This window comes from Cervus elaphus, chromosome 18 (assembly GCF_910594005.1).
Source record: "Cervus elaphus chromosome 18, mCerEla1.1, whole genome shotgun sequence".
NCBI lineage: Eukaryota > Metazoa > Chordata > Mammalia > Artiodactyla > Cervidae > Cervus > Cervus elaphus.
Genome location: NC_057832.1, coordinates 45449588 through 45467440, shown reverse-complemented (window position 1 = coordinate 45467440; position 17853 = coordinate 45449588). Strand labels below are relative to the sequence as shown.

The 17853-nt window shown below is 35.2% G+C and overlaps 1 protein-coding gene across 7 annotated transcripts in view; it reads right to left on the bottom strand.

Moving 5' to 3' along the window:
- SEMA3A (semaphorin 3A) overlaps nucleotides 1-17853 on the bottom strand; it is a 501460-nt gene that overhangs the window by 94528 nt on the left and 389079 nt on the right. The gene's annotated exons all lie outside the window — the stretch shown is intronic.

Here is a 17853-nt window from a genome sequence, read left to right as displayed (position 1 = left end):
AACTAGATATCACTAGACAAATGTCTGTTTAGCTTGGTGGTTTTCAGTGGCATTTACCATGTTGCAAGTAAGTGTATAAATGAATCCTAAAGGACAAAGCATGATGTGGTAAGAGTAGAGTGATCATTTTATCACTCATTTATGACGTAAATATGCCAAGAGCTACCCTAATGGCTCTTGAAAGAATGTTTAATTTAAATAAAATGACTTCTTTACTTCCTTCACATAGAGGAAAAACAGCAACTCACCATATTAGATGTCTGTAAGAAGATACACTATCTCACATTTCTGTATGTACTTTCCAGAAGGAAGTAGTCATAGCAGCCACATCCTCCACTCTGTCATTCCTAAAACTTTGATGCTTACAAGTTTCTCAAGCATTTTTAAATTAGTCACCTTGGAAGGTAGAAGGTACCTGAAACTATCCTTATCAATTTCTCTAAATCGGAAATATCAAATTATTTATTAAGGCAGGTGTGCCTGGAGATAGTGTCCTTAGGACAATAAGCACAAAGGTGACACATTTTATCACAAGGAAGTCTGCTCAGTTGAGGCTCAAGCACCCAGAAACTGAAGTGAACATCTGACAGTGGTAGGAAGTATGCCGGAAAGCGCTGCAACAAAGGCCTTAATAAGGAGGCAACAAACTCACTCAGGCCCAAGACCCTGTCCTCAGAACGCGAGACTTCGGTAAGACAGTGGAATAAAGTGGGGGGTTTTCTGAGCACTCTTTTCAGAAGCAAATAAATGCTCTGGAAAGTAATTAGGTCAGAATTATGTATGCATTTTCCAGTAGCACATTAACTTGTCTACAGACTGAAATAAGATAGCTTTTTTGGCAATTTCTCTACTGTTCACACAAAAGCATTTTCTATATTCTTAGAATAATAAATGGTGTTCATTTTATGGCCAATACACACCACTTTATTTAACATTTAATATTTCTGATGGAGCTAATGGCAGAGTTTCAAATTATGACTCTTAAAACTCATTTGAATTAGGGAAGAAGAGTGAAAAAGGAAGTAAGCCAAAAGTATTCTCCATTTTTATTACTTCAAGTGTGAGAATGACCATATCTACGCATTCCTTACATTGGTCTGTGCTTGATAAATAGCTATCTCCTAGCAACGACTGTTCCTTGTTGTTTAGTCACTAAGTCACACCTGACTCTTTTGCAGCCCCATGGACTGCAGTCTGCCAGTTTCCTCTGTACGTGGGTTCTCCCAGCCAAGAATGGGTTGCCGTTTTCTTTTCCAGGGGATCTTCCTGATTGAACTCGTCCCCTGTATTGGCAGGTGGATTCTTCACCACTGAGCCACCAGGGAAGCCCACTGGTTGGTTCTTTAGCTGAGTTCTAAAATTTACAACGTGAACATCTTATGGGGTTTCTCAGAACTGCATTAAGCTGTAGAAGGAAATGGCAACCCACTCCAGTATTCTTGCCTGAGAAATCCCACAGACAGAGGAGCCTGGCAGGCTACATACAGTCCATGGGGTCACAAAGAGTCAGATACAACTGAGCAACTGAGTATGCATGCGTACACACAGTAGGAATGGCAGTGAGTTAGGGGTCAGGTCCAGTTGGGTCAGTGAGGTGAGCTCTTGCTCTTTGATGGGCAACCAATATCTCTGAACCTTAGGTTTCTAAAAGTTAATGTTGATAAGAATATTTAATCTTAAATGCTTATTGTGATGAGTAAAAAACTGGAATAAAATATTTTTAAAGCAGCAAAATAAAAGGCACAATGTATTCTTATTCTATTAATATTGCTCATATTAAAACAACAAAAATATGAAAATTTAACACAAGTTATTACCATTGTGGGCAAACTTTCTTAGCAGAACTTGAAAGAAATATTATTTAAAATGTTACGTAAGTCACCAAATTATAAAATCATTTACAAAAACACATCTGTCACAGGCACTTGAATATTAAAATTATGGTATGAAATATCTTACAATATACTAAGAAAAAGCATAGAAGTTTACCAAATATTTAGATACATTTTGATAAAAATTAGGAAACAATACAAAAGAAATATAATCAGTAACTAATATATACTCTACTGCCACAGTGATAGAAAATATTAAAATCTGTGTTACTAATCCTCACAGGTTAGAAGAAGCAGCAGGTAGAAGTGACCATGTGACTAAAAATATTGTTATAAATATACATATAAATTTCTTGTCCTCATAAGACAATTTATTATACTAACTAAGATAGAGGTGCTATCCCTCAAAATATGAGACACTTGATGACTGGGATCATGTGTCCATAATAATAGGACAGTGCCAAGGTATACAGAAGTACTTGCAGCCTCGTGTTTAACATTTGATTTACAAGGTAAAGGATTAGACTTCATAGGAAGAAAGGTTAAGCATGTCAGTTATGGTTTAAGAGAGGAAAAACTATACTTTGCCATGGTATCAGGTAATGTGTTCAAAGCCAGCTCCCTTTTCCTTTCCTTCTTTCTTCCTTTAAATGGAACTCTTCCTCAAATTTCTGTGTTTCTCCCATGTAATTATTCTATATTCTTATATGATTCTACTGAAGGGTAACACTGAATTTCTTTTCCAGCCTAGTGATATGGAGGCTTGGAATAATTATAATTTGATTTCTGAGTAGGAAAGTAAAATATATTTCTTACATACAAATATTTGTAGTGTAAAATCCATACCTGTTACACATAATAATGAAGTCTGTGTAGTCACTCAGTCATGTGCGACTCTTTGCGACACCATAGACTGTAGCTTGCCAGCCACCTCTGTTCATGGGGATTCTCCAGGCAAGAATACTGGAGTGGGTTGCCATTTCCTTTTCCAAGTAATGAAGTCTAAGGCTATTGAAATCAGGTATTATCCCTGGCCATGCCTTTTATTATCTGGGCCTCAGGCAACCCCTAACCCATTCTGAAATTCAGATTCCTTTTATAAGGAGAATAGTAAAATCTCATAGGGTTGATTATGAATATTTATTGTAACAATGCATATAAAACACTTAGAATGCCCGAAAAAAATTTATTAATTTATTTTTTTCATTGTTTGTAGTTACCAAAATAAAATCATTCTTTCCTATAGTGATTAATATCTTTCATGCTACAGTGGAAATGTCTGCCTATATTTTCATCAGTGGAAATTAAGACCTGTGTCTAAAAATATGTTAATACTTTGGACTCCCAAAATGCACTGAAGATTATTTTTTCCTATAGCTAGACCAGAGTCCATTCAAAAGCTTTTTGACCAAAAAAAGCATTAAATGTAATATGTATAAAATTTCTCAATTAAAAAAAGACTAGTCGTTTAATATATCTGATAAACTTAATGTGATTAATATTGAGAGACACCAATACTGCTGTTTCTGTTATCTTATGAGCAAGACGTAGTATATGTATGAAAATATTGACACCCAAAAGAAGCCCTTGTTAATATAACTGTACATTCTATGTTGTCATATCTAGCAAAACACACAGACAACTGTCTGGCTGTACTTGGCAGGCTTTTTGAAACCTGATTGCTATTCAATGATTCTCTGTTTTAAATAGTGTTAAATAGATTACATATGCAAGTAATAAGACCAGAAATTTTAAGACCAATGTATACAATTAAAACTGAATAGCTTATATGTCTTACTTGGGCTGAAATAGTTTTCATTTTTAGTAATACACGAACAGAAATCGAGCTGCATGGATTCTAATTGCTTTAGCAGATACTATGAATATATCATATGTTATTGTACCATATTTTATTACATGATTGCATCAGTTTTCAGCAACTATTTTTAGCTTTCAAGTCCACTCTTTTCCCTTTGTCTTTTGGATTTCCTGAATGTTATTAAGACTGTGGTGAGGTAAGGCATTAGAGGAAATAATAACTGTGCTAATGTCTAATCCAAAGTTTTATAAATTATAAACCATTGGTGACATCATGGCAATAAATTTCCTAAATCTCAATCTTGTCCAAGTAATAAATTTAAGTAACAAAGCTGCAATTTTAGTTGCTTTAGTTAATGATTAAAACATAAATGATGCTTGTAAAAAGGAAAATAAATGAAAAGAAAATAATAGTATATATGATAGAATAACCATTTGGGGTATGAAGCTATATAAATTTAAACCCACAATTTGGGCATACATTTTAAAATTATTTTAAAACATCCACTATTCTATTTTTTCAAAATGCTCAATCTCCTTTCCTGCTTTTTACAAAGATACTTTGTTTGCCAATTATAATGAATTATCAGGCATTCCCTGGTTGCAACAGTTTTTTCTCATTTCTGTCTAAACTATCCCTAGGTCACCTTTCCTCAAAACCAGCCTGAACTTCCTTTCCTTTAAGGCTAAATTCAAAAGTTACTTTCTGGGAGAAGTCTTCAGAGCTTCCTGGAGATGTAATCTGTTAGTTTCCTTTGTGCATATCCTAATTAACAATAGTACACAGCAATAGCAATGCTGGGTAAAACTACCAGCTTCAGCAATGAAGGGACATTATAGGATTTCACAAGAACCATTGTGTCATACTATATTTTACCCAAGGAGATCCATTTGTGGCTAAAATTCATTTGGAATTTACTTCTCTTTAAAAGGTGAGTCTAGGTCTTTGTTGTGCAATTCTAATAGCCATGAACTCTACACGTAGCAATTTAATGAAAATTAATAATCCTATTCCTCAGTTGCACTAGCTACACTTTAAGTGTTCAACAGTCATATGAGACTTGTGAATACAATACTGCAGATCCAAATATTTCCACTGTCATAGAAGTTCTATTGGACAACATCCTATTAGCAGCAAAGAGTAGAACTGAAAATTAGAGGGTCTCCAGAGAAAGAAAATTTGTCTCCAAATCACCATTGTAGTTGAAAAAGTCCATGAAATCTACAAGGAAAGATTATACTAAAAACATTAATTTTGATTTTTGTTAGCAAGGGGTTGCCCTAAGTAACATTAAGCAGTAGAGCAGATGAACAAATACATGCCCTGTTTTTTTTTTCATAGGCCATCTTTCTTCTAAATTCAGCTCAGTTCAGTTCAGTCGCTCAGTCGTGTCTGACTCACTGCAACACCATGAACTGCAGCATGCCAGGCCTCCCTGTCCATCAGCAACTCCCAGAGTTCACCCAAACTCATGTCCACTGAGTCGGGGATGCCATCTAACCATCTCATCCTCTGTCGTCCCCTTCTCCTCCTGCCTTCAATCTTTCCCAACATCAGAGTCTCTTCAAATGAGTCAGCTTTTCACATCAGGTGGCCAAAATATTGGAGTTTCAGCTTCAACATCAGTCCTTCCAATGAACACCCAGGACTATCTCCTTTAGGACGGACTGGTTGGATCTCCTTGCATTCCAAGGGACTCTCAAGAGTCTTCTCCAACACCACAGTTCAAAAGTATCAATTTTTCGGCACTCAGCTTTCTTCACAGTCCAACTCTCACATCCATACATGACTACTGGAAAAATCATAGCCTTGACTAGACAGACCTTTGTTGACAAAGTAATGTCTCTCCTTTTTAATATGCTATCTAGGTTGGTCATAACTTTCCTTCCAAGGAGTAAGCGTCTTTTAATTTCATGACTGCAGTCACCATCTGCAGTGATCTGGAGCCGCCAAAAATAAAGTCAGCCACTGTTTCCACTGTTTCTCCATCTATTTGCCATGAAGTGATGGCACCAAATGCCATGATCTGAGTTTTCTGAATGTTGTGCTTTAAGCCAACTTTTTCACTCTCCTCTTTCACTTTCATCAAGAGGCTTTTTAGTTCTTCACTTTCTGCCATAAGGGTGGTGTCATCTGCATATCTGAGGTTATTGATATTTCTCCCGGCAATCTTGATTCCAGCTTGTGCTTCCTCCAGCCCAGTGTTTCTCATGATGTACTCTGCATATAAGTTAAATGAGCAGGGTGACAATATACAGCCTTGACATATTCCTTTTCCTATTTGGAACCAGTCTGTTGTTCTATGTCCAGTTCTAACTGTTGCTTCCTGACCTGCACACAGGTTTCTCAAGAGGCAGGTCAGGTGTTCTGGTATTCCCATCTCTTTCAGAATTTTCCACAGTTTATTGTGATCCAGTAACAAAACTTACTCATTATCTAAAGTTTAAGTCATAATACCAGTTCACTAAATTTTCATTAATTTTACCCAGCAGAAAAAAATATTTTCTCCCTGGAGCTTGTATAAGAATCTATTCATAGTCCGTTTGTGCCATTTGTTACCTTCATGCGTGCTGTTCAATAATGCATTTGATTCTTTTCTTCTTAATACTTTTGAGGTGAAGGAAAAATCTTACTATGTTTCTCCCAAATACTAAGATAGAACTTTTCACCGAGTTAAAGCTCAATGAAATAATGAATAAATAAGTGACCATGTGACTGAGTAGAAGAGGTGCTACAGAAAAACTACATCCAAGGAATACCAAGAACATAGCCCTGACCTCTAAGAGCTAATTTCTAAGGATATAACACAGATATGAAAACAGCTGTGCAGCAGAGACCAGACTACAGGATTCAAATATTAAGCTGAGTTTTAAAGTGAGTTTTAAGAAAGGTAATAGTCTTTAACTGCTTTGTGTTGTATAAATCACTATTAACAGAGTATTGATATTTGTTACATACTTCAAATGAGTTTATTCTTACTGCAAAAGAGTAAAAATAAAATTTAATGACAAAGTATAACCTTACAGTCCTTTTGCTTCTAAATCTGTTTCTGTTTCATTTTCATTGAACTTTGTGATTCTTCAGTTATTATTAATATTAATCTTGTTAATAAATAGTCACTCCTCTCAGTAGAACCAGCTTCCAGTGAAAAGTCATCAAATATTTCTCTGCAGAACTTCAAAAATCGTTCTTATTAATGTAATACCTCCATAATTTCAGGATAACTGCTTTATCTTATTTTTTTTCTAATTAACAGAAATTACTCCAAGTATCTCTGAGATGCACGCAAGTAGAACATCAAACAAGAGAAGCTGTTTGGGCTTTTGCTAAATATAATTGTATATTTATAAAAATAAATAATTTCTTCTTAGGATTTACACTTTTATATTTATTTTTAAAACTTTATAATTTATATGCTTCCTAAAACACAAAACATTAATATGTGCAAAAAATATATACTGAATTGTGACTATGTAAGAATTATGTTTGAAATATGAAGGTGAAAGGTCTAATTATTTAACTCAATTAGCATACAAGAAATTACAATAAAAATGACATACATATGATATTACAATGTTTATAAGTATTTGGTAGTTACTTCACTTAACATGGAAACATACTAAGTGTTCATAATATCCTAAATTTCATCTATATTTTTTCACTTAATCTTCAAACAACTCTACTATTATTGTGCCAGTTTTACAGATGAGAAACAGGGTGTTTTCCTATAATACTCAAAGTTATAGAGATGGATTAAAATTTGATACAAGAACTGTCTCTTTCTAAGTCCTTGCTTTTAACCACTATATTAAAAATTGGGCTTAAGGAAAATATTATGCAAAAAAATATGTGAGACATACCCTAAGACAGTAGAAACTGGAAACCACAGGAGTTCAAAATGGGACAGGTAATTTTATGTTCCAGTATTGAAAGAAAAATTGTAATTAGGTTCTTTAGAAATGTATTTTGGTGAGAGGTGAATGCGTTTGAGAGTATGCATTTTTGTGTTTGTATGTTTATTGGATATGAGCGCAGAGGGCAAAAGGAGCTTATAGAGAGAGGGCAGAGTAAAGTACAGGTGCAAATTAGTCCATCTACAGGTAACAGCATGAACAAAATTCCCTCAAAGTAGACAAAATTTATATGATAAGTAACATAAAGTTGAGTTTATATAATGAAGACTTTATACATATATTAAAAGATAAAATAGATAAATAAACTTGGAATCAAACTGTGGAAAGTTTTCTGTGCCAGAATAAGCAATTTGCTCTATATCAAGTTACAAAGTGATAATCTTAGTTGGAGAACAATAGCATCAAAGTGGTGCAGTATTATAATGAATCTGACAGTGATGTGTAAGATGATTTAAGATATATGAGCCTGGGGATAGAAAAAGAACCTATCCTCTTAACCTGGGGAGGGGAAAATTAAGTCTTCTTACACATCACAGCAGTTTAAAGGAATTTTTTTTTAATTTTGTGTGTTGTTATGTCAAGTCACCTACGTAGCTCATGTTTCTTAAGTTATGTTGCATCAGAATTCCCTTTGATATTCTAGCAAAGTTATGGATTCTTTGCTCCAGAAAACTGAAGCTAAGCATACATATATTTTGTAAGCAATCTTTAGGGTTTGCTGACCTTATGTAGTCATGGTAAGAGCTTCCAAATCAGCTATTCTTCAAAGACCTTTCTGTTTCTAACTTGGTGTGATTCTTTCATCCTATCCCTCTGACCTTGGACATCTGCTTCTGTTGTTTTTTGGCCCTGTCCTTGAACATAATATAGGGATTATCCAGACTTTTAAAAACTCATTTTCTTTTTCATTTTCTATATACTGTTACTTTGTATTCATTTATTTTTATAAATTCAGCTATTGAACTTCAGCCCCAATCCCTCTGCTATTCTAATCATTCAAACTTGGTTTCCTGGCCTGTATGAAATTTCCTATTTTCCATGGTTATTTCAAAATTGAGAGCTATTAAGAGTCCTTGACTCTTCAAAAGAATATAAGAGCAATTATGAATAATAAACTTCATAGAAATTAGCCTGTCAGAAAGAGTTATTTAACAATATACATTGTGGGAAGATACAAAAGAAATGTAACACTGGTATCTGTCACTGAGTGCTGGGAAATTTTAAAAGTAATGCTATGTGAATAAGGCAAGTATAATTTTCTGCCCTGATTGTACTAGTTCTGCCTTTGATTTCACTATGATTTCAGCTATATATGTTAGAATTTTATTTTTCTCTACAATTAAACAAAACATTGTTGCAAGTAAATGACTATTAATCAAAAAATGAAGCTCAGTAAAAGTTTAAGGAAAAGCTTTATATCTGTAAGGATTTTTAGAAATGAGTATACTAATACTTTTTAATATTAATTCTTTGAGTAGTTTTAGATGTATAATATCTACAAGATTTGGTTCTGAATCCAAAATTCAGTCATTTGATGCTAAAATAGTTAGAGTCAATAACTGTAATTATTGAATAATTGCCAATACTTTTTCAAATATACATCTTGGAAAGTGAAGTTTTTCTTAGCAAATATAGCCATAGAGCCAGTTGTATGAATATTGTTTTGACAAAAAGTATTCTATTTATCAAATTAAATGATAAAAATATTCCAGTTATATAAATATAAATATAGTTCAGTTTAATATTCATGATATTCTAGTTATACCTATGCAGACTTTTTACTGAATTTAATTTCTGTTCCTGAGGAATTCTTAGGATCCAAACAGAAGGAAGGATAGTATCATCAGGGTACATACTACTAAGTTCATCTCTAGACTGAATATGAGTAGGAATGTTTTAAAATCATTGATTTCTATTTCTACACTCTGTTCAAGCCATGCTTTAGTAAAGTGGAAATTTTACCTCTAAAATTAGTCTCCAGAGATTATATGGTCTTTCTGTGACCCACATTTTATTCTGCAATTTGACTTTGAAGGTGTATGCGGTAAAAATCTAGATTCTCTAATCCATTGTGCTAAATGCTGATTGTAGGCTTAAAAATAAGTTTTTTAAATCTCTTTTGATGTGTCAACATTTTTCTGTGAAATGGAAATACTCCACATAATTGCCTCAAGGATTTAATGAGATATAATGTGTATTTTACACAGAGAAGCATACTTAAACCATATAGAAATTTAGTTCATTATAATTTTAATTATTCTAAATTCACTATTAGTGGTACATCTTTACTATGACAGCATGTTGGTAACTCACTATCTGTGATAATGTAATAGCTAAAATGTATTAAGCAAATATTAGCCAAGCGCACTCTCCCAGTGCTTTGTAGGTATTTACTTTTTTAACATTACAGTATCCCTTGAAGTACACAGTGTAATAACACTAATTCTATAAATGAAATAACAAAGAGAAAAAAAAAGACTTGTCTTAGGTCACATAGTATACAGCAGAGCCAGCTAAACAATTTCCTAACCAGCAATAAATGGAGAGATTATAAAAATCTTTTTTTGTATTTGATTTGCACACCATGTTACTTTATGAATACATATCATACATAAAGTTCTGTTATAATAATATCCCTTAATTCAACTGTGTAGTCCTTGTAATTCAAGCATGTTAGGTCCTGAATTAATCTTAAATGAATTGACCATGACATATAACACTATATTTAATATAGTCCCCACATTAAAACAGTAAAGACAAGTAGAGAAAACTAACATAATTCTAACTTTGCAGATAAATATATGAAATTACTTTGTTTCTACATTTGTGAAAAATTAGCATTACTTTATTCATTGTCTGCCCAGTAACAACATATACTTATTACAGCTGGATTAAATAGGATTTGCCCTTTAAATTTAAGGGATATGAATTTGTCTGGGTTCCTCACACAAGCATCAATGACATAATTCATCTGCTTTTTGTCATCTTTAAAATTAATGGTATTAACCAAAGAAAACAGAAAGCATATGCATTCATACTTCATGCAGATTATGTTTTTAATAGGAGCTTAATTTGAGTTTACGCAGATATTTCATACCTGTCATGGTATAATTATTCAGCTATGAATGCCTGTTAACTCCCAAGGTATATAACAATGAAAGGGTAAATTTTACCTTGGCTAGAATGAGAAATTCCAGAACATGAACAATTTACTCTAAAATGCTTTGCCCCAGTGAGACCCGGTAAAGAGAGCTCAGTCAAAGAGCAAATCAATAGTTCACAAAAATATGAAATAATGGAACAATTCACTTGATCTTTCCAAGTGCATTTTAAGTTCTATGTCCAAAATACAGCTATTTTGCATTTGCCATCTTATAATTTCACAAACCATCAGTGTTTTTATCCTAAACTGTGAAAGTACAGCTATTATTTTTCACCACTCTTTTTTGTAAACGTGTTTGTCACATCCATGATTAGATACCAGAGGGGAATTTTATCAACCTAAATGTAAATATGTCAATAGAAAGCAGCATATGTACTGTAAGAAGTATTGGAATCTATTCATATGATTTCTTTACATTTCAAGAATTTTTCATAGATACCATCTGGGAAGTACCAATGCCAAAAGAAATAACATTTTATTTATACCAAGTTTTGTTTTAGCAAAGCCTTATCATTCAAGTGTTGTTATAATCATATGACATAAATAAATGATTTTCTTTTAGCCAATTAGCAAAGTTTACAAAAACAGTATATATTTTTGGCAAAAGTATTTCAGGAAGAAGATAAGCCTGTCAATTCTTGGGGAGATTATAAATTTTAGAGAATGGTTTGGCAATTAGAAAGCTCTTTTAAAATGTCCATATACATTAACTTCATTATTTTACTTTTCAAAAAATATACAAGTGAGAAAAACATTAAAAATTTAAGCAAGAAGAGTTTCAACATGGTATTGAGAAGACTGAAAAACATATAAATGCCAGTAAGAGTGTAGTAAATATTAAAACAAATATTTATATTAAATTTGTTGTAATACCTAGAATTAATAACTCTGTTAAGTCATTGTGGAAGCAATATATGGTAACACAACAACTATTCAAGATACATGGAAAGAAATAAACATGGCTGTTTGAGTCAGAAGCTTTGACAAATATAGAAGAGGGGAAGTACAATGTGTTGTCACTTCAGTTGCAACCTCAAGGACCATAACTTGCCAGGCTCCTCTGCCCATAGGATTCTCCAGGCAAGAATACTGGAGTGGGTTGCCATTTCCTCCTCCAGGGGATCTTCCTGACCCAGGGATCATTGAACCTTAAAAGTATAATCAAACCAGACTGCTCACCTTCCACTAATTTTTTGGTTTTATTTTTCTCGTCTTGTCATTGTTTGGTACTTTATAATTGCTTCAATGTCCAAACATAGGCTGACACAGAATCAGGAGAGGCCAATGCAGCATTTTTTTTCCTGTTTTCCTACCCCTAAAGCTGTATAAATGGTAGGTACTTTGTGTGATCACTTTGCAGAACCACAAGACATAAAGCTTGCTGCTACTGATGTGGGTACTACAATCACTATTACCACTGTCCACTATGCCCACCCTCTCTCTGAAACCAGCATTAAATTACACAAGCACAAGTTGAGAACACAGATATTAGTCTGATGTTGGCCACTTTCACAATCTCTGGAGTAAGAGCACCAGAGTTTGAGCTCAGGTTCTGGTGCTTTGTAGTTGTGTGACTCTGACTTTCACCTCAGGCTTTTTTCTCCTTGTGACCAAAACATATAAACTCTTTGCAAATGGTTCTATTATTGCTATTTTCAGTTCAGTTCAGTTCAGTTCAGTCACTCAGTCATGTCCAAATCTTTGCGACCCCATGAACTGCAGCATGCCAGGCCTCCCTGTCCATCACCAACTCCCAGAGCCTACTCAAACTCATGTCCATCATGTTGATGATGCCATCCAACCATCTTATCCTTTGTTGTCCCCTTCTCCTCCTGCCTTCTATCTTTCCCAGCATCAGGGTCTTTTCCAGTGAGTCGGTTCTTTGCATCAGGTGCCCAAAGTATTGGAGTTTCAGTTTCAGCATCAGTCCTTCCACTGAATATTCAGGACTGATTTCCTTTAAGATGGACTAATTGATCCACACAGTCCAAGGGACTCTTAAGAGTTTTCTCCAACATCACAGTTGAAAAGCATCAATTCTTCGGTGCTCAGCTTTCTTTATAGTCCAACTCTCACATCCATACATGACTACTGGAAAAACAACAGCTTTGACCAGACAGATCTTTGTTGGCAAGGTAATGTCTCTGCTTTATATATGCTGTCTAGGTTGGTCATAACTTTTCTTCCAAGGAACAAGTGTCTTTTAATTTCATGGCTGCATTCACCACCTGCAGTGATTTTGGAGCCCCAAAAATAAAGTCTCGATTTCCATTGTTTCCGCATCTATTTGCCATGAAGAGACGGGATCAGATGGCATGATCTTCATTTTCTGAATGTTGAGTTTTTAGGCCAACTTTTTCACTCTCCTCTTTCACTTTCAAGATGCTCTTTGGTTCTTCACTTTCTGCCATAAGGATGATGTCATCTGCATATCTGAGGTTATTGATATTTCACCCAGCAATCTTGATTCCAGCTTGTGCTTCATTCAGCCCAGCATTTTGCATGATGTACTCTACATATAAGTTAAATAAGCAGAGAGACAACATACAGCCTTGATGCACTCCTTTCCCGATTTGGAACTAATCTATTGTTCCATGTCCAGTTCTAACTGTTGCTTCTTGACCTGCATACAGATTTCTCTGGAGGAGATCAGGTGGTCTGGTATTCCCATCTCTGTAAGAATTTTCCACAGTTTGTTGTTATTCACACAGTCAAAGGCTTTGGCATAGTCAATAAAGCCAAAGTAGATGTTTTTCTGGAACTCTCTTGCTTTTTCAATGATCCTGTGGATGCTGGCACTTTCATCTCTGGTTTCTGTCTTTTCTAAATCCAGCCTGAACACAAGTGCTCGGGCCTGGTGCACTGGGAAGACCCAGAGGAATCGGGTGGAGAGGGAGGTGGGAGGGGGGATCGGGATGAGGAATACGTGTAAATCTATGGCTGATTCATATCAATGTATGACAAAACCCACTGAAAAAATAAATAAATAAATAAAGGGGAAAAAATAAAAATAAATAAATCCAGCCTGAACATCTGCAAGTTCACGGTTGACGTACTGTCAAATCATATTTATAATATATTCCCCACAAATGTGCTAGGAGGTAGATATTATTTTATTCATTTGGCAGTTAAGGAGACTGTCTATGCTCCAAGGGGTACAACTAATAATTAACAGAGCTGGAATTCACAATAATTCTTGTACATGGCCAAGGTATTATAATAGAAGATAGTATGCTTCAGGTTTTACTACATAAAACGTGTGATGTAAAAATTCATACCCGAAAATTTGTGGTTTGTGTACTAATACAAGTTTCTGGGGACAAGGAACTATTATTTCTAATCTTGTTTTACCGCAAGTTGTCTTGTTTCTTCACATGCTCAAAATGATAACAAGAGGTCTGTGTAACACATGACAGACCTGAGAACTGAGATAAGTTGTGTTTTTTTCCCCAAAGATTAATTGGAAAATATATTTTAGACACATAAAGATAAATGTGGCTACCTGCACAGTTTTTCTTATTGACTGACACTCCTTAAATTTGATTCCTTTCAGATTATTCCAAATCTCACATATAAATTGTTTTATTCCTTTTTCTTGTCCTCAATGGTCCCTTCCACATTAACATCTTTTTCTGAATTTCATTCCCACCCTTCTAATTACAGGGCCATAAACACCAATAACTTTCTTGTTCTATCTCCACTGGAGTTTTCCCAAGGTAAAACTTGGTGTTGGTATTCCTTGGCATTTTCGCTGACTATGGAAATTCTGAGTGCCTATTATTAACACAAGGCAAGATTTTCTGTTTTAACTCTATTCTTAGTTTGTTCTGTGTACTCAGTCACTTCAGTCATCTTTGCAACCCCATGGATTTAGCCCACTAGGCTCCTCTGTCCATGGGATTCTCCAGGTAAGAATACTAGAAAGGGTTGCCATGCCCTCCTCCAGAGGCTCTTTCAGACCTGGGGATCGACCCCACATCTCCTGCATAGCAGGCAGATTTTTTTTACCCACTGAGCCACCTGGGAAGCCCTTGTTTGTTCTGCTACTGCTGCTGCTAAGTCGCTTCAGCCATGTCCGACTCTGTGCGACCCCACAGACGGCAGCCCACCAGGCTCCCCCACCCCTGGAATTCTCCGGGCAAGAACACGAGTGGGGTGCTATTTCCTTCTCCGATGCAAGAAAGTGAAGAGTGGAAGTGAAGTCGCTCAGCTGTGTCTGACTCCTAGCAAACCCATGGACTGCAGCCTACCAGGCTCCTCCGTCCATGGGATTTTCCAGGCAAGAGTACTGGAGTGGGGTGCCATTGCCTTCTCCGTTGTTTGTTCTACCCCTGTCTAATTCCTCTTTCTTCATCATTTCTTACCTAGCTCCACCAGAAGTATTTCTGCTCAGGTTTATTAGTCTTTTTTTTTTTTTTTCATTTTCCCTTAATTATCACTCAGAACTTCACAGTCAAGACTCCCTCATCTACATTTCCACCCCTTTTTTTTTCCCTTCAGCTTACCATTTGCCTAAGTGATACACTGCTTGGATATGTCATCCCAATCATAACCTCAGTAGAGTTGAGACCAGTCCTCTGAACACCAGGATCCTATAATCAAGTCAATTCTCTTGATGATGCTCCAAATCTTACAATGAAATAAATCATCATTATGGTCCATGTTCAGAGCTCAGAACATCCCTTTGGTTTATCAGTTTCATTTATGATTTATGAACTATCAATTACTGATTTTTTTAATCTTTTAACCAAAAAAGTTCTATGTTTTTTTCTTCTGCCTTTACCAGTCAAGTGTTAGCTGCTCAGTCCTGTACGACCCTTTGCAACCCCATGGACCGGAGACCTGCCAGATTTCTCTGTCCATGGAATTCTTCAGGCAAGAACACTGGAGTGGGTGTGTGTGTGCTAGTCACTCAGTCATGCCCGACTCTGTGCAACCCCACGCACAGTAGCCCACAAAGCTCCTCTTTCCATGGCATTCCCTAGGTCAGAATACTGGAGTGCGTTGTCATTCTCTTCCCCAGGGGATGTCCCCAACTCAGGGATAGAACTCAGATCTCCCACATTGCAGGCAGATTCTTTACCACCTGAGCCATGAGGGAAATTTTGGTCATATCAAGACTAGATTTCTACTTAGCTTCCTAGATCTCTTTGATGCTCTACCTTGATTTACCCTGCTCGATACATTTATCCCACCTCTTAAACAGGCCATTATCAGAATTCACTTTCAATTGACTTAACCTAGTTACTGTACTAAAAGGTTAGTAGTAATAAAGACCTTGGTTCAAAATGTGACTCTAGAACTCCCTAATCAATGAACCACTCTAATTCTCATTTTTCTCATTATAAAATGTAAAAAAATTCTACTGGCCTATTTAAACTGGTGAAGTGATGAACCAAGATAACTATTTGGCATAGTGTTTAGATATGCAATCATTAATCTTTAATGATGTCACCTCATGCCAGGGGTGGGATTGCAAAGCTAGATAAGACAAAGACACTATCGGTATTTGGGCATTTACAGTGTTATAGAGAATACAGACTTTCAACAAATAAGTGTCTATCTACATATATAGGGGATACACATACATATATAGATATATACAAGGGCTTCTCTAAAGCTCAGATGGTAAGGAATCCACCTGCAATGCAGGAGACCTGAGTTTGATCCCTGGGTTGGGAACATCCCCTGGAGAAAGGAATGGCTACTTGCTCCAGTATTCTTGCCTGGAGAATTCCATGGACAGAGGTGCCTGACACGCTATAATCCACAGGGTTGCAGAGAATTTGACATGACTGAGAGGCTAACACACACACATACAATATATATGCAATTTTAATGTATGTTCCTAAAGGACAATATCATATTGAAAATACAATGGTGACTTGCCTTAGGTGGGAACTAGGAATGAAATAGTCAGCAAAGGCTTTCCTTAGAGAAGGGCATCTCAGTGGAAATATGACAGATAAACAGAAGTCATACCGAAAAGTGTTTAGAAGTATCTCAAAAATAGCAGTTTATTATTATTGTTTTATTATTATTGCTGTTATTATTATCCTCTTGCCATGAATACTTCGTTCTCACTGAGGTGCATTCTCTGAGAATCTACCGCATTGTGTTACATTCCTTGATCAGCATCAGTCTTCCTCTATGCTTTTGTATTTTGTTTTACTCTTGTTCCTCTGTGCCTTGCAATTCCTCCCCATTTTCTGGAATGACCCTATTCTGTTTTGACCTGCTTGGAACCAGCTTAAATACTCTTGGGCAAAACTGGATACTCCAAAATCAGGGATTCTCTGGCATTGTCTACATAACCATATTATAACTGTCCACTGCTTTATGTTATAAATGATTTCTATTTTTTTTTTTCATTTCTTTCTCAAATGCCCATGCAGTCTTTTGGGCAGAAAACATATTAAATATATCTTTCAACTATAAATCCATAAAGTTAGCATTATCATAAAAAGAGCACCAAAAATTGTTTGTTAAAAATATGTTGTGACTTTGACAGTTTTATGTCATGTCTCTAAGTAAATTCTAAGTTACTTAAGGCAGGATTCCTGTCTTATTTCAATTTTATTTACCACTATCATAATATGGCACAAATGGTATTCTATGTGAGCTTTATGCTGACTGATTATGAAGACATTTTTCATATCTATTTAAAGAAAATAGAATATTTTATTATTCTTTGACTATAAAATTTGATATACTTAGGAAAATGACATAAAATGCATTATCCTATTCATTTTTCTGAACTTCCAGTCCAACAAGATGAAAACCACTGGAATATAAAATATTAGCTTGAGATGAAAAATAAATAAAATTATTCTTGTTTTAGTTGAGAAACCTTTCATGCTACTGTAAAGTTATTTTTTTTCAGGATTTGAAACAAAAGAAAGGTTGTATTGAAAGTTATTTAAAGTTATTTGCTTAAGTTATTTGAGCTTAGACAAAGAGTAAAAAAAGAAACTGAAATAATAATTCTCCTAAGACACGATGATGAGTCAATTTAGAACTGCTAAAGGAAGAAAGTGCCATTTGGTGAAAATTTATACGTAAACACTCATCTCAAGTACCACGTTGTAGCATGTCTTCTGAGTAGTGTAAAATACTTCCCCTTAT